The sequence below is a fragment of the Neovison vison genome, chromosome 5 (genome assembly GCF_020171115.1).
Source record: "Neovison vison isolate M4711 chromosome 5, ASM_NN_V1, whole genome shotgun sequence".
In the NCBI taxonomy this organism is placed as follows: Eukaryota; Metazoa; Chordata; class Mammalia; order Carnivora; family Mustelidae; genus Neogale; species Neogale vison.
In genome coordinates this window covers 93,050,203-93,076,860 of record NC_058095.1, presented here as the reverse complement: position 1 = coordinate 93,076,860, position 26,658 = coordinate 93,050,203, and the positions used below count along the sequence as shown (strand labels likewise).

At 40.5% G+C, this 26,658-nt stretch overlaps 1 protein-coding gene across 1 annotated transcript in view; it reads right to left on the bottom strand.

Annotated features, from left to right (window-relative positions):
- MTUS2 (microtubule associated scaffold protein 2) overlaps positions 1-25,896 on the bottom strand; it is a 589,758-nt gene extending 563,862 nt beyond the window's left edge. Inside the window, exon 1 of the mRNA XM_044249524.1 lies at positions 25,827-25,896. The gene's annotated coding sequence lies outside the window, so the exon portion shown is untranslated. The remainder of the gene's footprint in view (positions 1-25,826) is intronic.
- Positions 25,897-26,658: the final 762 nt, after the last annotated feature.

Sequence of the window (26,658 nt, the reverse complement as noted above, 5' to 3'; positions counted from 1 at the left end):
ACATGAAAGTGGTTGGCCAACTATTAATTGCTCTGTAAATGTTAGTGTTGATATTATTTTATACAACAGGTCAGTGAAAAAGAAAATTTGCAATTCAGTGTTCCTGCCTTTGGCCACAACCGTGGTAATAACTGACCTGTTATAAATATAGTGGGGGAATATGATGTGAGGCAGAAAAGCCTTTGGATCCCTGCACAACTTCATTCAAGAATCCTTCCTGTAAGAGAGCTCCAACCTCAGGGCAGATGTACACTTCCTTACACTCCTAAACAAATGAGGACCTTGCCTCCCAGGGAAATGGCATACCCTCACCCACTGGCTTCTTTCTTCTCATTATTTGATCAGCTGGATCCCCCCATCACCCATCCAGAGCACCACTCAGTGCTGCTGTGACAGCAAACTGGCTCCTGTCATGGGATTAGGACAGCAGGGGCCACGAGTGGCTTTGTGCGCCACTGTGTCCTTAGTGCCCAGCCCAGGGCCTGGCACGCAGCAGGGTCTCAAAGGTATTTATGGAAAAAATGGGTAGACAGGTGCTGACTACTAACACTGTAAGTACCAAAGTGAAACTCGAAGGTTAGAATCTGGAGAGAAGCAAACTTGGACTTGAGTAGGCCTCTCCCCTGAACTTCATTTGTCTTTGTTCTCTCATTCCATACATACTTTACCTACTGATCATCAAAGTTCCACTAATAAGATCTTCACACTTGTTACTTTCACAGCACTGTATCAAATGTATTTTTGCTCCTTTTTTATTTGTTTAAAAAAAATTGAAAAGGGCAGCTCTGTAGTTTGACTTTCAAAACTAATATCTATTTCCCTCTTTCCCCAAAAGACAGCCCTGGTACTTGCCACCTCCTGGTGTTAGTTTAAAACCTTCTTGCTTCCTCTTTACCCTACTCCATCCGTTTGATATCTTTACCTTCTCTTTAAGAGCCAACTTTGTTCCTGTCCAGTCACTACTCCAGTTCCCCCATGACCTCTTCCTGAAAACTAATCTCTGATCTTTAGTCCCACCAGAAAGCTCACAGACGGTATGACTTCAATCTTTTGGATTTTTAAAAAGGATCATTAGCTGGAAAGTGAAATTTCTAAGTTGCAGAAGCTTGTCTTTGTCATTCAGAGCTATTATCCTCCCAAATTTTCTCACTGATTCAACACTCCCTGGGAGAAAGCCCCAGTTTTCTACCAAAGGTGGCTCTCTTTCACAGTATTAATTGCTATAAATTAAAATTAACCTTGTCTCAATACATCCAACACCAAGGTCCTACCCTCCCAGCTGAGCCAAGCGAATGGGTGACCAGCCTCCTTGGCAACATCAATGCCTCCTGAAAGAATCAGTGGCCAGGGGCACCTGGATGGCTCAGTCTTAATCTCAGGTCTTAATCTCAAAGTCATGATCTCAGCTCAGCTCTTGATCTCAGCTCAGGTCTTAATCTCAAGGTCATGAGTTTAAGCCCCATGATGGGCTCCACACTGGGCATGGAGCCTACTAATTAATGCATATGAGTGAACTCATATGATATGGTTTTGATTTAGTGGGTGAGAAGTTGTGTTCTGACCTGTCGGAAATTAACTGCTAAAATTAACAACTTGGGAAACAACAGATGTTGGCAAGGATGTGGATAAAGAAGAACCCTTTTATGCTGTTGGCGGGAATGCAAACTGGTGCGACCACTCTGAAAAACGGTATGGAGGTTCCTCAAAAAGTTAAAAATAGAACTACCCTAGGATCTAGCAATTGCACTTCTAGATATTTATTCAAAAGATAAAATCTTAGTAATTCAAAGAGGCACATGGACTCCCAGTATTTATAGCAGCAAAGTCCACCATAGCCAACATACAGAAAGAGCCCAGATACCTACCAACAGATGAATGGATAAAGATGTGGCGTGTGTATATACACACACACACACACGCTAGAATATTACTCGGACATCAAAAAGAATGAAATCTTGCCATTTTCAACAACATGGATGAAACTAGAGGATATTATGCAAAGCAAAAAAAGACAAATTCCATATGATTTCACTCTTACGTGGAATTTAAGAAACAAAACAGATAAACATAGGGGAACAAAAGAAAAATAAAATAAGATGAAAATTGAAAGGGGGGCAAACCCTAAGAGACAAAATTCTAGGAAACAAATTGAGGGTTGCTGGGGAAGAGGGACTGGGGGATGGAGGAACTGAGTGATGGGCATTAAGGAAGGCACTTGATGTAATGAGCATTGGGTGTGATATGTAACTGATGAGTCCCTGAATTCTACCTCTGAAACTACAACAAATAACAAGCAAACAAACAAAAAGAAGTTGTGTTCTGGAGCCAGGTGGCCTGGCTGAATGACAGGTAGGCCTCCTTTGGCTGTGTGGTTAAGCAAGTTTACACGAGTCTCAGCTTCCCCGTCAGCAAAATGAACTCAGTAACAACATCCACAGGATAAATTCATGGTGAGAATTAAGTGTGCTGGAGAACATGGCACTGGGCACATGGCCCGGCCCGCCCTGGCCCAGCCCAGCCAGCTCTCCAGAAATGACAGGAGTCTCCTTCTGCACAAGTGATGTTTGAATTTGGGGTCTGTTTTTGTTTTGTTCCCTTCACCTATTTTGTGTTGTTTGGGTACTTTAAACTCCCTTGTTCTGCTTCAGTAGGGATTAAAGTTCAGGATATGTGTGCAACCTAACAAAACCGCAGAGAAAGCAATCAAAGATGCTCTGTGGTACTCCTCATAGGGAGGAACTCTGTTCTCTGAGTAATGAAAGTAGTCCTTTTATAAATCCTCCTCAGGCTATTTTCAGATTAGTCAGCTAGCCAATAAATGCACAATTTGATATTCCGTAAACAAATTTGTCAAAGAGATTTCCCCAGATCAGCGGTAGAGCTCCAAAGGCAGGCACAGATGCACACAAGTGCAAACATCAGCAGTGGCCCGGCTGCTGGTGGAGTGCGGAGAGCAGCTGCCTGCAGCCGATGGATGTTAGCGCTCACCCAGCCTACCCGCCGCCAGCTCTTCTGTGGCTGGACCTGCTCTGCCAGCTGCCGGCCCTGGGAGATGCCCTGTCCAGGAGCCAGGAGCTACCACCCTGAGACGCCACTGATTCGGTACACATCCCACTTAGCTGGGTTTTCCAAATGTACACAGTCACCCATGTACTCAAACAGTGTCGTATATGCCAGCTAGATGCAATGGGTCTGACTTGGCAAGGCAGCATTTTCCAAACTGGGGCTCACGATGACTTCTCAAGAGTACTCACTGAGAAGGCATTGGTTCATACATCCTTATCTTCTCTTTGTACTTTTCCCCCAAATTGTACTGCCTGGGGACATCTTTCCTCCACACAAGTGCCCTTGTTCTGTTTTTGTTTTTTACTTTTTTAAGAGTTTATTTATTTATTTGACAGACAGAGATCACAAATAGGCAGAGAGGCAGGCAGAGAAAGGGGGAACAGGCTCCCAATGAGCAAAGAGCCCGATGTGGGGCTCGATCCCAGGACCCTGAGATCATGACCTGAGCCCAAGTCAGAGGTTTAACCCACTGAGCCACCATGGGCCCCTTGTTTTTGTTTTATAAAGAAAAGCACACCCTTCACACACCCTGAATCTTTCTACAGTGCACTGATTTGGGCTTTAAAATCCTCCAGGGACAAGGGGACAATTCCAAATACTGGCCTATCAATAAAGACTGGAGTATCAGCACCAGGAAAACAGAACACACTTGAAGTATCTGCAGCGGAGGGAATCAACTCAGGGAACTGGTCACACAGATACAGGAGGAACTGAGTGACTGACTAAGGGAACTGTGGGGCAGGACAGGGAAGCCACTGGGGGGAGCCGCCACCAGCCATCGGACCACAGTCTGGGGCCAGCACCCCCAGGAGGGAGCCAGGACCGTGAGGCCGTTCAGTGGGAGAAAGAACCACCAGGGGATGCCACCAAAGTCTGTGAGGGAGAGAAGCAGAGTGATGGCGGGGGCTGGGGTGGGGGGAAGGAAGGAGAAGAAATGAACTCTGGCTCTTCCCATTCACCAACCCCCAGGGAGAATCTACCAAATTACCTGGCAATTTTATTCCAGGAGCTAGATAAAGAAGAGTAAGAGTGACGTAACCAGTTTTATTTTAAAACATCAATATTTACAAGAACCTAGGGATTACTTCGCAACTTTTTAAACTTATGATCAAATTTCCTTATATTCACTTTTTTATTTTTTTTTATTTTTATTTTTTTTTCCCAATTTATTTATTTTCAGAAAAACAGTATTCATTATTTTTTCACCACACCCAGTGCTCCATGCAAGCTGTGCCCTCTATAATACCCACCACCTGGTACCCCAACCTCCCACCCCCCCGCCACTTCAAACCCCTCAGACTGTTTTTCAGAGTCCATAGTCTCTCATGGTTCAACTCCCCTTCCAATTTACCCAAATTCCTTACTACTCTCTAACGCCCCTTGTCCTCCATGCTATTGGTTATGCTCCACAAATCCATATACACTATGGAGTATTATGCCTCCATCAGAAAGGACGAATATCCAACTTTTGTAGCAACATGGACGGGACTGGAAGAGATTATGCTGAGTGAAATCAGTCAAGCAGAGAGAGTCAATTATCATATGGTTTCACTCATTTGTGGAGCATAACCAATAGTATATTCACTTTTTTAAAATTTTAAATTCGGGTGCCTGGGTGGCTCAGTGGGTTAAGCTGCTGCCTTTGGCTCAGGTCATGATCTCAGGGTCCTGGGATCAAGTCCCACATCGGGCTCTCTGCTCAGCAGGGAGCCTGCTTCCTCCTCTCTCTCTCTGCTTGCCTCTCTGCCTACTTGTGATCTCTCTCTGTCAAATAAAAAAAAAAAATCTTGGGACGCCTGGGTGGCGCAGTTGGTTGGACGACTGCCTCCGGCTCAGGGCGTGATCCTGGAGTCCCGGGATCGAGTCCCACATCAGGCTCCCAGCTCCATGGGGAGTCTGCTTCGCTCTCTGACCTTCTCCTCGCTCATGCTCTCTCTCACTGTCTCTCTCTCTCAAATAAATAAATAAAATCTTAAAAAAAAAATCTTTAAAATTTAAATTCAAGTAGCCAGCATACAGTACAACATTAGTTTCAGACCTAGTGTTCTGCAAGTCATCAGTTGTGTGTAACACCCAGTGCTTATCACATTTAAAAATGTGAGGGTATATGTGATTTTTCCAAATTCTTTAAGGAGGTACGTGAGCAAGAAGTTTATAAAGACCTCTGTGCTACAAAATATAAAGATAAGCTTTCCCTCCTTTAGTGGGTTCCCAGACTAAGGAGAAGGAGGTGAGGAAGGAGGGTCTGAAGCAATCCTAACTGGGCTCCCCCTCTCCACATCTCTTCTCCATGAGATCCTGACGAATACCTAAGAAGCCACATCTACTTTACAGACTGGGACACAGGGCCTCAGAGGTTCAATAAGCTGCCTAAAGTCACATTTGTACGTGACAGAACAAAGATTAAAACCAGACTGTGGCTATCACTCATCATCAGGAACATGCACATCAAAACCACAATGAGACAGTCCCTCAGTTCTGTTAGAGTAGCTATTATCAAAAAGACACAAAATAACAAGTGTTGGTGAGGACATGGAGAAAAAGGAACCCTCACGTACCGCTGGTGGTGCAGCCACTACAGAACAGTATGGAAGTTCCTTCAACAGTTCAAAGAGTCAGCTGTACCTCATTCTTTAAAAAAGAGAAATAAAAATAGAACTACCATATGATCTAGCGATTCCATTCCTGGGTATTTAAACAAAGGAAACAAAAACATTAAACCCAGAAAGATTAATGAGCCCCCATGCTCACTGCAGCATTATTTACAAGAGCCAAAACATGGAAGTTCCTAAGTGTCCACTGATGGGAGTAATGGATAAAGGAGATGTGACATGAGGATGCCTGTGTGGCTAAGCTGGTCAAGCATCAGATTCTTGATTTAGGCTCAGGTCATGATCTTAGGGTCATGAGATCAAGCTCTGCATCAGGCTTCATGCTCAGCAGGGAGTGTGCTTAAGAGTCTCTCTCTCCTTGTACCCCTCCCCCACACTCACACATGCACACAGGCGCACGTGTACTCTCTCTCTCTCAAATGAATAAATCTTAAAAAAAAAAAAAGACACACACACCGAAATGATTTTCAGCCATTAAAAAAGAAGGAAATCTTGCTATCTGCAACAACATGGGCAAATCTTGAGAACATTAGGCTAAGTGAAGTAAGTCAGAGAAAGACAAATATCATATGATCTCACTTACACAGGGAATGTTTTCAAAAGCTTCACAAATACAGAGAACATACTGGTGGTCGCTAGAAGCAAGGATAGGGGAGGTAGGCAAAATGGGTAAAGATGGTCAAAAGTTACAAACTTGGGCGCCTGGGTGGCTCAGTGGGTTAAGCCACTGCCTTCGGCTCGGGTCATGATCTCAGAGTCCTGGGATTGAGCCCCGCATCGGGCTCCCTGCTCAGCAGGGAGCCTGCTTCCTCCTCTCTCTCTGCCTGCCTCTCTGCCTGCTTGTGAACTCCGTCTGTCAAATAAATAAATAAAATCTTAAAAAAAAAAAAAGTTACAAACTTGCAGTTAAGTAAGTCTTGGTAATGTAATGTATAGCATAATGACTATAGTTAATAACACTGTGTTATATATTGAAAATTTCTAAGACAAATCTTAAAAGTTCTGATCAACAGCATGATACTGGCACAAAAACAGACACACAGACCAATGGAACAGAGTAGGGAGTCCAGATATGGACCTGCAACTCTATGGTAAAATAATCTTCGACAAAGCAGGAAAAAATATCCAGTGGAAAAAAGACAGTCTCTTCAATAAATGGTGCTGAGAAAATTGGACAGCTACATACAGAAGAATGAAACTCGACCATTCTCTCATACCATACACTAAGATAAACTCAAAAGGGATGAAAGACCTCAATGTGAGACAGGAATCCATCAAAATCCTAGTGGAGAAACGTAGGCAGTAACCTCTTTGACATCGGCCACAGCAACTTCTTTCAAGACAAATGTCCACAGGCAAGGAAAACAAAAGTGAAAATGAACTTTCGGGACTTCATCAAGATAAAAGCTTCTGCACAGCAAAGGACAGGTGAGCCTGGTGGTGGGTATTAAGGAAGGCACATACTGCATAGAGCACGGGGTATTATACATAAACAATGAATCTTGGAACACTACATCAAAAACTAATGATGTATTGTATGGTACAAATATAACACAATAAAAAAATTCTATTTTGGAGCACCTGACTGGCTCAGTCTTTAAGAGTCTGCCTTTGGCTCAGGTCATGATCCCGGGATCCTGGGATCAAGCCCTGCAACAGGCTCCCTGCTTGGTGGGAAGCCTGCTTCTCCCTCTCCTGCTCCCTCTGCTTGTGTTCCCTCTCTCGCTGTATTTCTCTCTGCCAAATAAATAAATAAAATCTTTTTAAAAATTCTATTCACACATTTTTAAAAAGTTCTGATTATAAGGAAAAAAATTATAATTATGTGTGATGATGGATATTAAACAGACTTGTTGTGGTGATCATTTCACAACATATATAAATATGAAATCATTATGTTATACACCTGAAAGCAATATAATGTTATATGTTAATTATATCTCAATTAAAAAAAAAACAGACTTTCCTAATTCTACAGTTACTTATGTGGGGGGAAATCACACCCTGATTTCAAAAGCACAGAAGGAGTATGGTATAAAATATGCCCTTAACCAGCATTTCCCAAACTATAATGTGTACACAAATCACCTAAGAATCTTGTTGAAATGCCTATTCTCATTCAGAGGTCTGATATGGAATTCTAAGATTCTGCATTTCTAAAATGTTCCCATGTTTGGGGACCACACTTTAAATAGCGCACCCCTTGAACTGTGGGCAGGAAGCTTTCTTGGGTAGAATCCCTAACAGAAAGATACTTTGAGCATGCATCCTGCAACAGTGTATACTTATTTATAAAGTGCGTGTATATACATATACATATGTAATTATATACATGTATAAATTGTATACATGTTTTCTGACCTGTAACTAAAATGACAAGACAATTGGGACAAGCAAGCTACATTGCTGCAATAACAGCCATAAATCCTCATCTGAATAATCTTCTTGAGGATTTTGAATTTTTGGCAAGTCTTGTCCAATAGGATTAGGTTATCATTACTTCTTAGTTGGTTAAGCAAATGCTCAGGCAAGGAGTAGAAACAGTGTCAGTTCTGCCATTTCTTGATGTTCATTTCCACTTTCACTTGTTAGTATCATGGTATATTTCTATTCTTTAAGCCACTTACCTATTTTGTGAAGGTTAATTTAATTAAAACTAGATAATGTAATTTGTAAATCTACTTAACCCTGCACACACAGTCTGCACAAGGGACAAGGATGTCTCTTCCAGACAGACATGACCTCCCAGCTGCTCCCCCTGCACATCTCAGTTCAGAACATTACAGACGACCAAGTGAAGCTGTGTGTGTCCACCCTTAAAGCAAAATATAAAGAACTTTAGTTTCTATCTCATCTTCCATCCCCAAAGGAATTTTACGGCCTCCCCATGGCACCCACTCTGGACCCAGCCCACAAGAGATGAGGCTCTGTGTATTCCTGCAAGAACACAAAAAATGAGATCATTTTCACAGTCAGTGTGCTGCTGCCTTCATGATCAAATGCATGTTCAACAGTTTAACAAATGCATAATTAGTAGAAAATATTTCATATGGAATTTTTCTTTAGGCACCTGCATTTTTTAATTTTTTAATTATTTTTTGTTATGTTAAGTTAGTCACCATACAGTACATCATTAGTTTTTGATGTAGTGTTCCAGGATTCATTGTTTACATAGAACACTGGGTGCTCCATGCAATACCTGCCCTCCTTAATACCGACCACCAAGCCAACCCATAGGATTTTTTTAATCCTTTAAAATCACCCTCCACACTTACACACACACTTTGAACCTCTCCTTACCTCTCCTACTTTTAAAACTTCCAACTAAATCCTAAGTATTTGAAACAACAAAACGTTTTATTTAAGTGTTAATTCCAACACAAAATCAGATCTACTTCAGATAATCTGCCACTCCCCATCCACAGATATCTGGCAAGGAAATGTTTTCCAAAGAATTTAGAAATCTTCTAAATTTATGTTGCTGGGAAACAAATATACTTAGAGCCTTTTAAAATACTTGGAAGCCCACATTTTAATTTCATTTTTCACAAGCCATTGAAGACAAACCTCCCAACTACCATCCCCAAACCATGTTTTCCCCTTACCCTCATTCACTTTGTCATCTAACAGATATTCATTCTCTCCTGTGAGCCAGATCCCACGCTAGGTGCTGGAAACAGAGCAGAGGACAAGACTTGCTTCTAGAGCTTACACTGCAGTTGAGGCAGATGAACAAAGGGCTCTGTAATGGAGGAACAGTGTTCAGAGGAGAAGTCAGACTACAGAGGGCAGAGAATTTCGGGGTGCTACAGATCAGACTACAGAGGGCAGAGAATTTGGGGGTGCTACAGATCAGGGCCCTTCCGAGAACCCCCTTCAAAGCCAGCTGCATACTATACATGGGCAAGGGATCCTGCAGGCAGAGAGGACCACACAGGCAAACGAAGACAGGAATGTGACTGTTACGCTTGAAGAACATCGAGGAGGCCAGTAGGTGGCCCATTCAGAGCATAAGGGTGAGGCCCTGGGTAGCTGCCAAGCCAGTGGAGAGTTGTAAGCAGAGCAATGATGTCTGAATGAAGTTCCAAAGGCTCACTCTGGCTTCAGTGTGGAGAAGACACTTAGAGGAGCAGAGTACAAATGACAGACACCCGCAGATTGGCTTCTCGGGGAAGCAAGGCCCATTGTCTCTAAGACAGGCAGAAGGTCCTCTGTAAGAGCTTCCAAGGGGAAGCATCAGGGGCTCCTCACCTGTACACGCCCCTTCCAAATAAACATGCATTTCTCTACCAAATCCTCTTCCTGTGATGTACAATTTTAAGAAGCATCCCCAGAATTAAATACACTTCAGGTCCCTGGTTAGAGCCCTTTTTCACCTGTACCATAGTTGCTGCTCCTTATATCTCCTCCTAGACTCTAAGCTCCTGGAAGGCAAGGACCATATCACCTAAACATATTTACATTTGTATCCAGGACATACACATAGTACCTAATACAAAATAATCAGTAAATATTTTCCAAATTATTGTTTTAAGATTTTATTTATTTTTTTGAGAGGGAGAGAGCGAACACAAATGGGTAAGGGGCAGAAGGAAAAGCAGGCTTCCTGCTGAGCAGGGAGCCCAACACAGGGCTCTATCCCAGGACTCTGGGATCATGATCCAATTCAAAGGCAGACATTTAACCAAATGAGCCACCCAAGTGCCCCGATATTTTCAAAACTATTTAACACACACAAAACACACACGTGGCAGCGGGGTTGGGGGGTGGCGGGGGGCTGTTAACAATGTTTTCAAAACAAGTAGTCTGATTTCCTTTCTTGTAAGTCAGAATCAACCCAAGGCCTTCCAGTACACTTGGTTATCTAAGATGAATTCCAAATTCAGTATCCAAATGCATGTGTTTGCATGATGGTATTTAAATAGAATCTTTCAGAATCACTACTCCTGCAGGTAAATTACACAAGCATTGTGCATTTATTTCTCATAGGTCCACTCCAGATACATTTCCTCACCTTTCTCTACTGCCTACACCAACATAAATAAAGCTTTTTGCTGGAACAGGAATATACTTTACTGCTAAGAAACAGGAAAAAACACAGCATTGAAACAACCCTCAGAAACACCTCGCAGCTCTTACAGAACAAACAAGCTTCAGGCAAGAATAAGCTTTCATCCTTTTCAGAATATGTTTTAACTTGCAAATAAATGATCATTGCATTTAATAGCGATATTTCTCTCCTCTTTGGCAACTGAGAGATATACTCAGCTGCACACAAAAAGGGGAAATTTACATCCAGAAATAAATGAAACCATGGTAAATGGGCAACTGAATATTCTGAATACAAAAATCAAGGTAAATTTTCTCTACCCAGTGGTCTCATGTGAATGGAAAACAAGTACTTGTAATAAGGACAGGTTTGATAATGAAATTTTAACACCCAGCATGAGGTTTAATTTTAATGTATCTGTCTGAGATTTTGCTGTAAAATGAATCAACTGTCTAAAGACCGACCTTGGGGATGGTTTAGACATTCCTAAGAAATGCTGCACAAAGAATGAAAGTTCTCTGTAGCAAAATTAAACTTCATTTTTACAAGTCTCTTCTTCCTACTACTGCTTCACATTTTAATGTTAAGCATACCCTCTGGGCAATTTATGTTTTTAATATCGCTCTTCTAAATAGAGGTGATCAAACCCATTGCTGTTGGGAATTTTTTCCAATATCACTAAATTCCTAGCTAAATTTGCTGGGGAGAGAGGGTCCCTGGTGATTCTGACAGGAGTACTGAGCCCAGTGGGGTTGGCTCCGGCCAATTAGCAAAGCGTGGCCTCACTGCCTGAGCTTACACCAAGACTGGGGAAGAGAAGGAGCTGTTCCTGCCTTCCATGTACATGGACCCTGGGGAAACAAGGACTGGCTGATCTCTATCTGTACCCAAAAGCTAGAATGGGGTCCTGTCCATAGGGGAGATTACCTCTGCCTAATATTAGGACAGCATTTACATTTCTGTCTGGAGTTTGCAAGACAAGCTAAAGCACTTGGCACCCCTTCTTTGTCCAGGTAGGTTCTGTCAAAATCAGATCTTAAGCCAGCGGGCAGGGTGCTGAGCATGGACTCTGGCTAAAAGTCCCTTGCCTGGCAGGCATTCATCCAATGGCTCCCTGCTGGACAGAAGAGCAATGTTTGCCTGTTCTTACTGCCTGCTTTAGTGATCATAACAAGATGAATTTCTCTCCAGTTAATGTTTTTCTAAACACCTGAGGTTTCTATAGAATGGAGTCCTCCTGATGCTCTCGTATCTCTACCCACCTCCTCGCTCTGGGATTCACATCCCACATGCAATGTACTGGCAACTGTCCCATGTAAGTCCTGATCACAAACGATGACTGTGATGTTACTGCCTGAATTCAGAGGAATGAAGGGATATATGACTCACTTTAACTCAAATGGTTAAAAATTTCTGATGCAGACAAACTAAGAAAGGATTTCATAAAAGACATAGAACTTGGGCTGAGTCTCGGAAAAAAAAAAAAGGATGGGGGGCATGAAAGTGGCATTCTGGACAGAAGAACATGGTGAGCAAAACCAGGTAAGAGGCAGCATGAAGCATGTTTGGACAGTGAGCAGGGAAATCTGGCTGGAGCAGAGGGTTCCTTTAGGAAAACAAGCAAGAGAGACACTTGTAAAAAGCTTTTCCCAGCAGAACCAGCACAGATGGTGGCCATGAGGCAGGGCCGGGATCCTCTGAGCTTGCTCTCATTTGATCAGTCTGCGTGCCTGGCCGACAGTAGCACTACCATTAAGCTGAGTTTCTATTTCCTCCAGGGACTCTGTATTATGCCCACTTGTTTTCCTACCATAGGTCTCTGTTGAGTTGGCTTTTTGGTACAGCTATTTACTTGTACCATACATATTCCTCTGTGGCTCCAGACCGAGTGGGCTCTTGTGAACTTCGGCTGTGCTTTCTGCCTGTTCAGCTTTCCAAACAAGCTGATATTACAGTCAGTGACTTTCTAGCTTCTCCCTTTGCGAGAGCCAGGTGTCTTATTTTACTGACTTAACATTTGCTTTGAATCTTTGAAATGACTTTGTCAACCTTGGCAGCACACTTTTCATTTTGCTACCTATGAAAGTACAAAAAGAGTATTTGGGAAACAAATAAAATGCTATTATCTCTAGGAATATATGCAATAATGCATTCATACATTCATCCAACAAATGCATACTAATTGTGTACTATGTTACAGGGTCTGTGCTAGACACTAGAGATATATTTCTAATGTTCTCCAGAACATGCTAAGCAATAAACAATGTATCTTATGAACTAATATAATAAAAGCAAGCTTGTTAAGGCCTTAAATGACACATCAGAACAGATGGACAGAATAGATAGCATAATATTCCATACTAAAGCAGCAAAATACACATTCTTCTCAAGTGCACATGGGATATTCTTCAGGATAGATCATGTTAGGCCACAAAACAAGTCTCAACAAATTCAAGAATACTGAAATCATATAAAGCTTCTTTACTAGCCACATGGTATGGAACTAGAAATCGGTTACAAGAAAAACTGGAAAAACTATGAATACATGGAAATTAAGCAACATGTTACAGAACAACTACTGGATCACAGAATAAACCAAAGAGACACTCCCTGAAGTGCCAGGCCCTGGGCACTATGCGACCTCTTCTTCATAAAGCCATTACTTTCAATGTAGGAAACATACTGGCTTTTCTAACATAGAGAAATAGGGAGAGACTTAGACAAAATGCCAAGATAGAGGAATTTATCCCAAATGAAAGAACAAGTTAAGGCTATGCCCAGAAATCTAAGCAAAAAGAATATAAGTAACATGCCTGATGGAGAAATTAAAGCAACAATCATAAGGATAATTCACTGGGCTTGAGAAAAGAATAGAAGACATTGGTGAGACTCTTACAACAGAAATAAAAGAGTTAAAAAAGAATCAACCTGAGATGAAGAATATAATAAATGAGATTGGAAACAGGCTCAATGCAATGAACAGCAGGCCAGAAGAAACAGAGGAATTAATTAGTGACCCAGAAGACAAAATGGAAAATAAAGAAGCTGAACAAAAGAGAGAAAGAATTATGAAACATGAGAATAGAGTAGAGAATTCAGTGACTCCATCAACCATAATAACATTTGTATTATAGGAGTCCCAGGAAAAGAAGAGAGAAAAATGGGGCAGAAAATTTATTTCAAGGGCGCCTGGGTGGCTCAGATAGTTAAGCTTCTGTCTTTAGCTCAGGCCATGGTCTCAGGGTCCTGGGATTGAACCCTGGGTGGCTCAGATGGTTAAGCCACTGCCTTCAGCTCAGGTCACAGTCTCAGGGTCCTGGGATTGAACCCCGCATTGGGCTCTCTTCTCAGCAGGAAGCCTGCTTCCACCTCTCTCTCTGTCTGCCTCTCTGCCTACTTGTGATAAATAAATAAAATCTTAGGGAAAAAAAAAGAAAATTTATTTCAAGAAACAATGGCAGAAAACTTCCCTAATCTGGGGAAGCAAACATATCCAGATCCAGGAGGCACAAAGAACTCCCATAAAAGTCAACAAAAGCAAACCAATGCCAAGACATATTGTAATTAAATTTGAAAACTATAGTGATGAAGATAAAATCATAAAAACTGCAAGACAAAAGAAGTCCTTAACTTACAAGGGAAACACATAAGGCTAGCTGGAGATTTCTCAACAGAAACTTGGCAAGCCAGAAGCATGATATATTCAACATGCTGAATCGGAAAAATCTGTAGCCAAGAATACTCTATCCAGCAATCTATCTCCTATTCAGAATAGGAGAGATAAAGAGTTTCCCAGGCAAACAAAGACTAAAGGAGTTCATGACCACCAACCCAGCCCTGCAAAAAATATCAAAGGGGATTCTTGAAGTGCAAAAAAAGACCAAACTTTACAATGACAAGAAAGGATCAGAGAAAATCTCCAAAAAACAACAGCAACAAAACAAGTAATAAAGTGGCAATAAATACATATCTATCAATAATTACTTTGAATGTAATGGACTAAATACTCCAATCAAAAGCAATACATATATTGGATAAACTAGATTTTATTTTTCTTATTTTGTTTTTATCCTGCTTTGGGATCAGAGTAGTACTGGTCCCATGGAATGATTTTGAATGTGTTCCCTCCATTCCATTATTTATAAGATTTTGATAAAGACTGTTATTTATTTTTTTAAATGTCTGGTAGAATTCACCAGTGAAATCATGTGGTCTTGTGCTTTTCTGTGCTGGGAGATTGACTCCTAATTCAATTTTCATTCTCATTATTGATCTAAGAAGATTTCCTATTTCTTGGATTCAAGATTCATGATGGAATCATGGTAACTTGCGTGTTTTTAGGGAATATGTGGATTTTTTCCCTAAGTCATCTGATTTGTTAGCATATGATTGTTTATAGGAATCTGCTATCACACTGTGTATTTCTGTGGTTGTCGATTTTATATTATTTTCTCTTCCATTTTTCATTTTGGTTTTTGAGTCTTTTCTCTTTTTTCTTAGTTAATGTAGTTAAAGCATTGCCAATTTTGTTTATCTTTGGAAAAACTGGTCATTACCTTCAATGTTACATTATTGTTTATTCTGGTCTTTATTTTATATATGTCTGATTTTCTCTGTTATTTCCATCCTCTACTAAATTTCAGCCAAGTTTCTTCTTTTTCTATTCCTTGCGATTTAATATTGCTTTTTTGAAATTTTTTTCTTAAAACAAACATTTATTGGATAAATTTCATTCTAACACCCACTTTTGCTACATCTCATAGGTTTTAGAATATTGTATTTTTTTCTTTTGTCTTGAGACATATTTTGATTTGCTGTTTGATTTCATATTTGGCCCACTGCTTGTGCAGCCCTGTGTTATTTAATAGTTACATATTAAACATTTAATATTTACCAAAAAATGTGAGTTGATTCAGCTGTTATGGAGAATGATGTGGAAGTTCCTCACAAAATTAAAAATATAACTGCCATATGATCCAGCAAGACCACTACTGGGTGTCTATCTAAAGAAAATGAGAACACCAATTCAAAAAGATATATGCTCCCCTATGTTCACTGCAGCATTATTTATTAAAGCCAAGACCTGGAGATAACCCAATGTCCATCAATAGATGAAACGATAAAGAAGGTGTGGCATATATACAATGGAATACTACTCAGCCATAAAAAGAATGAAATCTTGCCATTTGTAACAACATGGATGGGCCGTGAGGATATTATACTAAGTGAAATAAGTCAGAGAAAGACAAATACCATATGATTTCATTTATACATGGAATCTAAAAAACAAAACAAAATGCAGACTCCTAGACATAGGGAACAGACTGGTTGTTGCCAGAGGGGAAGGAGGTTAGCGGAGGGATACAAAATAAATGAAAGGGATCAAGAAGCACAAACTTTCAGTTATAAAATAAGTAAGTCATGGAGATTAATGTACAGCACGGAGAGTATGGTCAATAAATGTGTTAACTTAGTAGGGTGACAGGTGGTAACTAGACTTATCGGGATGATCATTTTGCAATGTATACAATATCAAATCACCATGTAGCACACATGAAACTCATAAATTATTATGTCAATTACGCCCCAATTTTTAAGAAAGCTTGTAATTAAAAAAAAAAAAAGCACCAAAAAATAAGGGAGGTCACCAGTGAAAAACTGCTACTAATCATCCTACATGCAGTGTTGCCTCCAACCCCCTTTTGTTCAAAATCATCTTTTTAAATATCTTCATGGGAACACTTGATGTGGGATCTTGTAAAATTCTATAGTGAGTATGAGCAATATAGTCTATTCATTCAGACCAAAATTTGCCACATTGGCACAACTGATAATTTGAATCAGAAAATCCTTTGTGGGTGACTGTCCTTTGTGTTATAGAATGATGAGCAGCCTTCCTGGCATGCCCAGTCATGACAACCAAACATGTCTCCAGACATTGCCAATTGTCCAATGAGAGAGACAGCAAAAGTACCCCTACTGAGATCTAGATCATTCAGGCCAAAAATATTCTTTAGTCAATAGCAGAGAGATTGATGGAGAAAAAAGGCTTAGAATATTGTCAAGTGATCATTAATGCAAAGCTCACCAAAAGACTCTTCTATTCAATTTTCTTTAAACTCAACAATCACACCCCCTCTTATTGAAAATATTCCAAAATATAGTTGATCCTTGAACAACATGGGTCTGAACAGGTCTATTATATGTGGATTTTTTTTTTTTACAGCACAGAACCGTAAATGCATTTTCCTTATGATTTCCTCAGTAACACTTTCTTTTCTTAGTTTTTTTGTTTTTCTATTTTATTGTTAGTATACTTATATTTTTTATATTTATATTATATTTATAATATAAAAATATATATTATATTTCTTATTGTTATTATATTTATAAGAATATAGTATATAACATATATAACACAAAATATAAGTCAATCAACTATTTATGTTACCAGTAAAGCTTCAGGTCAATAGCAGACTATTAGTAGTTAGGTTTAGGGAAATCAGAAGTTACATGTAGGCTTTCAAGTGCACAGGGGGAGACCCTTCTCTAACCCCCACATGTTCAAGGATCAACTGTGTTAGTCTCTTGTCCTGCCCCACTAGACACCGCTGTGAATAATTTATTTCTTTTGACTCTTCTAGCTCTTATAGTAGCTAAAATTATTTTTCAGGACAGCAACTACTGTCATACAGTAGTACAGATATAAAACACCAATATCAAATCAATACTGATTGATCCCCAAACATACTAACTGTAAGAGGCTTAGAAAGAATGGAAGAGAGGTGACCTGTCAGTCTCCATGCCATGCTTCTGCTTTAAACCATTGTTTACATATTGGTCTACCCCATCAGACTGTAAATTCTTAGAAAACGGAAACTGAATTTTATTTCTCTTATGTTTTGAGTATCTAGCATAGTAAGTATCACAAAACAGACATTCAATAAATATTTATATACCTGAACTACAGAAAGAGTAGGGAGCAGGAAATATAGATAAAACATGAGTGTGCAGAAGGCCTTACATTTCTGCTGAGGATTTTGACAATACCCTGTAGGTCTACACAAGGGGTGGTCAGATATGAGGGCTGAGCCCCACCAAGGTAGAAGGCTCAGGTAAGTAAATGCCAGTGTCTGCCATGGAAGAAGGCCTAGCTGCACTTCTCATGCCCACTCTCTCCCCAAGGCTGAGTTTTGCAGAAAGCGGACACCCAAATGCTGGAGTGATACGGATCCCACCTGGCATTAGAGAGTATAACTCCAAAGTGGCATCGATCTTCAGGGAAGCTTCCTGGTTTTCTCAGACAGTGAAGATGGAGGAATTAGGCCAGGAAGGGAACGAAATGAGGCTTTCCCAGCAAAACCACCCTCCCAACTCCTCACTGATACCCTAGCATTTGCCAGAGCAATAACAAGACAGAAGACACAGTACAAATAACAAACAAGAAAGATGGTGACAAATTCAAAAGAGTCTTAAAAGTCTCAAAAGTTACCTTTAATGTCTTCTGGAATCTACCCTAGGCCTGATAACCTGAATCCACCTCCTGACTCCTTCCTGACCACGGGTCCTTTTCCCTTTTCTCTTGGACCAGTCACTGTCCTTATTCCCTTGCAGGGCTCCCATGCTCCCATTTCTTCCCTCTGAGAGGCAAAACTGTAAATTCCACACTCATCCCCACCTTCTTCTCTGCACTAGATCCAACCAGGAGAATAAAGATGCCATCAAAAAATTCAAATGAGGGGCGCCCGGGTGGCTCAGTGGGTTAAGCCTCTGCCTTCGGCTCGGGTCATGATCTCAGGGTCCTGGGATCAAGCCCCACATCAGGCTCTCTGCTCGGCAGGGAGCCTGCTTTCTCCTCTCTCTATGCCTGCCTCTCTGCCTACTTGTGATCTCTCTCTCTCTCTGTCAAATAAATAAAATATTTTTTAAAAAAATTCAAATGACGTTGACTCTATTTACAGAGACTCCAAATGGTTCATGCCTGTTTCAGCATATCCCCAATTACTCAAGAACGTTACCTAAGCTGAGTTGCTGGCAGACTTCTCTTACCATCCTAAATACAGGCCACTGCATTGGCTCACCCAGGATCTAAGGACGTCAACTCTTCCATACCATTCCCATCTTCAATGATGAAAACCACAAACAACGAATCCAGTCCTCTGTGCCTTGCTCAGTGTTTCCATCCACCAAATATTTACTAAGGCCCATTATGCGCAAGGCATTGTGTAAATAAAACTGGAGTGAATGAGACATGGACCATGCCAGTGAAGAGGCATAGTGTCCAGTAAGGAAATCACATATCTGTGAATAACTACACTATGGGGTAGAAGGATGCATCCCACACAAGACACTGATGAGGTGTTACAGAGCTGGGAGCTTCACAGACTGCCATTTCTGTCATGTCTGCCTTTTAGGAAAAGGATGAGTCCTAATACCCTTTTCCTACTAAAATTCATTGGTTTTGTTAAGTGTGCATTTTCTTAATAAATGAAAGACTGCTTTGTTTTCTGAATGCACAACAAGAACTGCTTCTACATGAAGTGGAAGAAAACACGAGTTCTTCTGACAAGCAGTCTATTAAAAAGCCACCGCTAAGTGGCATATTGTTTGCACATTTATATTAGTCTGTGGGGATGAACCTGCTCAGATAATTTAATTTCTTTTAAAGAGGAAAAAAAAGAGAGTACAGAACTAAAATATTGCAAGGACACACACAGCTTTTGACTTGATGGACTCAGAAGTAGATCTGTACATTCTGGCTGATGTTAAAATGCTCCAATGAACTGAAATATATCTTAGAATTTACAATTGGCCAAGTGTTTCCAATCTAATTCTTTCATCCTTTTTAGTTATTACAGAAAATCGCAATTCTTCTAAATTAAACTCTGAGGAGAAAAACGCCCTGGATTGGAGACCTCAAAACTTAGTTTAGATTTCCCCATGGTTTGTTCTCACGTGGCTTCGACTGGCTTTGACGTTTAAGAATGTTGGTTCATTAACAAACTAGTTCAGCACAGATATATAAATGTATAAACAGGCTCCTTGGTGACAAGTCATAAATTGAACAGCCCTCCTCCTGTATAAGACTCTTTAATATATCTTATTTTGAGAAAGGAGCTGGGGAAAAAAATATTTTTTTTAAAATATAAGTTTAGCAAGTCTAGTAATGTCAGCTTCTCAAAGGAGACTTTTAAACATGATCTTACTTGGAAGGGAACGTACCTTTTCCTTTGTGCCCAGCACTGTAACATTACTAGATGCTCTCACTTGTGAACTCATTGGATCCTTCCAGAACTACAGGACAGGTGGTAGCCCATTTTAAGGGAAGAATGCAAGTCAGATCAAATGCTATGATACGACCCAGAACGTCACCAAACTCCACAGCATCCTTTGTCATGGCTTGCCCATGACCAGTCTAGTTCCGAGTGACAAACACAACAAGCAGTCTCTATGTAAAAAAGTGGGAAGAGGAATCCAACTTATCAGGGACCCTCCTGCAAAGCCAGTACTTGAACTGAGTAAGTTCTATGCAATGAATAAAGGATTGTTTCTCTCCAGTTTCTTAAATGAAGCTTAGGTATTGCCTTGATCTCTCACTAGGTCTCTGCTGCGGAAAGAATCAGAGGACTATGTGCATCTTCAGTTGAGATGGAAGAAAAAGGACCTCCCTTCCCAGAGCCTCCAGTCTGTCTTACTCATTGTACAAACATTCATTGAATGCCCAGCATGTGTCAGGCATCAGTGGTAGAGGTATCAGGAAAATAGCAGTGAAAAAGCAAACATCAGCCCCCCATCAAGTTTACATTCCAGTGATGAGCAGGGTCTATAGGAGCAAGATCAGAAAATGCCAGAGACCTCTGCTCTTTCCACCACCTAGAGGCCAAGGCTGCTCCCCAAGCTACCGCTAGTCAACAATCACTTCTGAAAAGGCCATTCTGCCTATCCTGACATCTAAGGGGAATACCCTCATCCTAGCCGCTGAACATTACACACAGACACACACACACACACACACAAACACACACGGCATTTTAAAAGATCAGGATGCTAAGCACAAGGAATAATAACCATAAAAATATGATGAAAAGTCAAATACAAAATCCTTCTTAGACAAAGGCAAATCTTAAAAAGCCATTAAAAAAAAAGTCATTTAATTCATTCTCTGATCGTTAGATAGAACCAAACTCAACCTTCAAAAGAAGGACAAGGAAATGATCTCCAGCTAATCTCTCTATCCAAGATCCCAAGCTGCTGCCCCCAGGAAATCCCTGCCAAATGGCTGATGTCAGCTCAGGTTCTCAGTGTTTCCAAGAGGAAAGGGGTAGGAGGAACCCACATTGTACTAAAATGTACTAAAAGTAACTCATAAAACATGTGAATAACCCAACCATTTTAAATTCTCCTGTAATTCTGTGATAATTTTAAATACAATGAACTCAACTGACAGAACATGAGTATCACAGGAACTCTTCCAGGAACCCCATTGTAAATCATCATTAACTGGACACGTGTTCCCATATCACCCAACTCCCTATTATCTGCCTCGAATAGCAGGAGGGAAGCCATTCCGTTTGCCTACTGGCGCGCTTACCCATTTAATTACCAAAGATGCCACAATGCCATTGTGATCCAGGCCCCTGTGTGTGTGTGCCCTGATGACCTACTTTAATAAAATCTGGCCTCGCCTCAAACAGAACACAGGTTTAATTCCCAGCTAGAGAGGCCAGATAACAGTGTGTATCTAACAGTATGAGCAAGCAGTGCGCGGAAAATTGTGCAGTCTTGTGCACATATAAAAACAGACAACAAAGAAACCTATGTGGTTTCTATCATCTTAACAGGACCAACCAGGTAACGTTTATTGACTCTGCCTCTCCTCGCCCCAACAACCAATTCCCGAAAATTCTGGGCTCTGGATCTATGAACTTAATATTAAAAATGTGTCTGGCCTTTTCTTCTCCTGTGTTTTCTTTTTTTTTTTTAAAGATTTTATTCATTTGAGAGACAGAGACCACAAGTAGGCAGAGAGGCAGGCAGAGAGAGAAAGGAGGAAGCAGGCCTGCTGCTGAGCAGGGAACCCGATGCGGGGCTCGATCCCAAGACCCTGTTTTTTTTTTTTTTTTTTCAATAGTGCTGATTTTTGTGTTTTTTTTTTTATCCCAAGACCCTGGGATCATGACCCGAGCCGAAGGCAAAGGCCTTAACCCGCTGAGCCACCCAGGCGCCCCTCTCCTGTGTTTTCTAAGAAAAAGATGGATATGGGAAAAATAGTAACCCCACCTTCCCTGAAATAATGCACTTTAAGACCCTGGAGCTTCTAATCTATCCTCAAAATAATGCTAACGCAGAAAATAAGACACACAAACTGCTGAGTTTCTTCATATCCTCAAACATCTGAGGATATTTCAGTCCTAGTTGACATTTTGATATTTTAGAATCACAGGACCTTCTTCGGTGGGGGGAAAAAAAGCGCCAACATATTCTTTAAAAACCTCTGAGGCCTCTGGGAAACAAATTGCAACTGACAATTCCCTCACATCTCATTATGTGGTGCAAATTTATTTTTAGGCTTCCTCTGGCCTTGTTCAGCTGGTGCCCTCTAATGATAGAACTGTTTGCTCAGTTTTAAAGCAATTCTGTGTATGAAGCTATCGGGCTCCATATTATGAGGGCCGAGACAGGCTGATCTGAAACACATGGAATCTGAGAAAGGGAAAACCCTTTCAGGAGTCTCCTGGATCTCATCCAGAATCCAAAGGGGCAGCGCAGCAAACGTCATGGTGAAGGGCATGGCTGGCTGCACACACCACAGCTGGAAAATGAGGGCGATGGCATCCTCACAGGGTGTTTAAGGGGAAAATGAGGAAAACAAGTGTGATGGGCTCTGCACAGCACCAGAGCAAGTGAGTGCTCGCTGTGTGTCACATATTATTAGCATTTAAACACTGTCAAGTGATTTCACTCCATTAAGCAGCCATTAAGTACATGGCGCTAGATACCTAATAAAACCACCTCCATCACATGAGAACCTGCTAACATTCCTTTTTAAAGAGCTACTCTTTATGTGTAAATCTCTCTCACAGCAGAGTATGTACATCTTTATATAATCAACATAAAGAATCTCTGATTTAAAATAATCGAGACAATCATTTGGATCATGTAGTGACAACTGTTTTAATCCAAAAATTATGGAGATTAATGACAATGAGAATGCTGCATTGTTGTTAAATATGTTATTCTGTGTCATTATAACATTTGTTAGGCTAGTGCTTTCACAAAGACTTCTTTAGCATTTTCTAACAGCAAGTGTCATTTTCCCTACTGAAGGGTAAGGAAAAAGGAACAATGAATTTATTAGCTTAATATCACAGGTGCCAACTATTAGACCCCAAAACATCTTCCTATTCTCACTCTTCCCTTGATATTCTAAAGGCAAAGGAAAAAAACAGACACAAAATCCAGACACCTAAGCAATTACCTGGAGGAGGAGGAGGGTACTGATTCATACAAGCCTCCTAACCCACTCACCCATTTTCCTTCTGCTCCCTCCAGTCATTTAAAAAAAAAAAATTTACATCATATCTTTCTTCAAAACACAGATCATGTATGTATGATGGGGTAGAGAAGAAAGGTTTCAGATGTAAATAATAACAGGGCTCCTTCCCCTATAAATGGTTCTCTGAATGATCATGTGTTCCTCTACTTCTGTATCAGAGTATCAAGCCCCCCCACACACAGACACACACACACACACACAGAGGAAAGAAAGGTGGGCTGTGAGCAGGGATATGGGAAATAAACGTTGACGTTCACTGGAATTACAACAATTCTCTGAAGTCTCTTTATTGTTATTCTTAATGTAAGTAATGTCCTTTGGGGGAAGAAGGGATAGGTAGATGATAAAATAAGAAAACTAGCTTAGCATTCCACAAAAGGGAGCTCCTTGAATTTCCCTCTAATCAATTCTTTCATGAACACCAAGGAAGCAAAAGCTTCTTCTCAGGCCCTGTTGGGTTTTTCCATGACTTGGCATCTTTTCCACCTTCCGTTTCCTCCTTCAGAGGAGTCAACATGATGGCAGCCCCCACCATCCCTCCACCAGATCCCTTGCAGCTGCCACCACCACCCTGAACATTCCCACAACCATTACCATCTATCCATATCACATTAAGGTTTTTTCCCCTATCTGTTCTTCTTGTCCTCAAGAACACACAAGTTATCAACCACCTTCTCCACCTGTCGCCCTATCTCTCACCCTAAAATACTGCTGCACCATCCTTACCCTGTATTTGTCGATCAATATCTACCCATTAACATCAACTTAACAGTTTTTTGTCTCATCAGAAAATTAATTTAAAACTCTGTTAAAGGGACACCTGGGTGGCTCAGTCTGTTAAGAGTCTGCCTTCAGCTCAGATCCTGTTCCTAGGGACTTGCACTGGCCCCTTGCTTAGCAGGAAGCCTGCTTCTCCCTCTGCCTGCTGCTCTCCCCGCTTGTGTGCACACTCTGTCTCTCTCTCTCTGACAAATAAATATATAAAATCTTTTTTAAAATAAATAAATAATAAAAATCTGTTAAGTAGGGAAGACCCATCCATTCTGAACACCCTCAACATTTTGAAACAAATTCCTTTAACTGGGGAGAAAAAATATATATAATTAAGTTTAAATAGTCTTTGAGAACACGACCACCACAGAAATGGTAATCTACAGAATAAAGCCGACTTGAGTAATGTTGGGACTCAGAAAGTACATATTCTATATCACTAAATCACAGGAACTCAGTCCTAAATTTGATACAAACATACAAGTTTAGGTTTTCACTTCCTAGTTTTACCCTTAGAAATCTCAGGCTACCAAAACCACAGAAGCTGCTGTCCCTCTAAGCTTCTTCCATGTCACCCAAGTGTCCAGTGAAAGCCATACCCCACACTGTTGTTTCTCTCCTCTGTCCCCAATGACCACACTTAATAACAAGCTTCCCTTCCTTAGAGTCTACCCTGAATTGAATCCCAACAAAGCAAAGCCAGCCTGGTGGTTGTTCAAGTTGTACACTATGCAAGTCCACCTCATTTAAGGGGCCACTAATCACATCATTAGCATCTCTACTCTTTCAAAAGCTATATATCTTTGTTACAACATTGAGGATTTAAGTATGGATAATTTGATTATTTATATTATAACTTTCCAGCATATGGCAAGAAAGTGTCTTGTTATAAAAATCAGTATAGTTCAATGATTTTCCATCAGATGGAAGGAAAACGTCTGTGGAAGGGGTGCCTTTGTCTAATTTGCACAAAATGCCATATGGGCCAGCAGCAGCCCTCGGAAAAGCTTCTCTCAAACATTTTAAACTTTCTGCAGTCTTGGCTGTTCATTAAAGCGTCTGCTCTTGGTTTCATAAACTCTGTCTGCACTGCATTAACTATCCCCCTCCCACCAATCTGGGCTTTCTCTCTCAACAACTTCAGCTATCAACAACATCCTCTCATCAAAGCAAGCCCCTAAGTACTAACTGCATCTTCTTGTCCTATTTCTGTCAACTGATATTACTAAACACATGTTAACAATAAAATGATGACCTTTTGTCCCAGATTAATTACCGCTAGGAAAGAGATATCCATTAGACACATTCCACAAATTTAACATCATTAACAACCATGTTGCTTGAACTTGAATTTCATCAATATCTGAATAGATTCCTTACATTTTTTAAAGATTTTATTTAGAGAGAGAGAGAGAGAGAGAACACGCATGTGTGTGTGAGCAGGACGTGGAGCAGAGGGAGAGGCAGAGAGAGAATCTCAAGCAGACTCCAGGCCCAGCATAGAGCCTGACACGGGGCTCAATCTCACGACCCTGACATCATGACCTGAGCCAAAATCAAGAGTCAGATGCTTGATTGACTGAGCTATCCAGATGCCCCAGATTCCTCACATTTTTTTAAAAAGCAGAATTAAAGTAAGTTTCCATATCAGAATTTATTTTAATTGACTTTTCTCATTGATAATATTTATCCAAAATTTACCACCAGCTATTTCCTTTGCATGCCAGGGACCCAAGTCAAATGAAATAATAATAGCGAGCCACGTACTCACCTTGACCCCCAGAAAAGGAGTTTTACTGCCATTGGTGACAACTTGCCCTAGTTGACAGTCCAGGTGTGGAAACCTTAAAAAAGCAAAAGACAGAGGAAAACTTAGAAGAAAGGAGACAGATTTAGGAAAACATAACCAGTTACTTCATGATAATAATGCTTCTCCCTGAAAAAATAAAGTTAGTTCAGGAGTGCTCTCATCTCTGCAGTAATTGTAACACAAACAAACTCTCCATAAGTGCTCTTCATAAGTGAAGTTATTTCATAAACTCACCATTTTTCCATTAGCTGCATCTGGGATTTCAGAGATTCTTCATCTTATTTTCAGATTAATCCTCAATGAATACATGACTTCAATTTTCTTTCTTTCTTAATCCCTCAAGTAGTTAATGACCTCAAAGCTGATTCTTAAATACACCATATAAATGAAGCATCTTAAGAACTTAAGACTTGGCTCTTGTCAGGGGAAGAATAACTCTGATGCATGAATAATTATGTGTGTTTGGTAGTTCCTAATTTTCTTAAAGGGCACCAAATTTATACTTTGTTATACTTCTTATTTTCTTCTTATTCAGAAAAAAATAAAGAACTAGAAGAACTATGAGTCCCATAATATTTTTTTAAATGGCTCCATACCCAGCACAGAGCCCTTTGCAGGACTTGAACTCTTGAGCCTGAGATCAAGACCCAAGCCAAGACCAAGAGTCAGATGTCTAACCGACTGAGCCACCCAGGCAACCCACAAGTTCCACAATCTTAACTATAGTAATATTAATTAAGTCTATAATAAAATTGTATTTTAAAAAACAGCAAAAATTACATTCCTCTCTAAC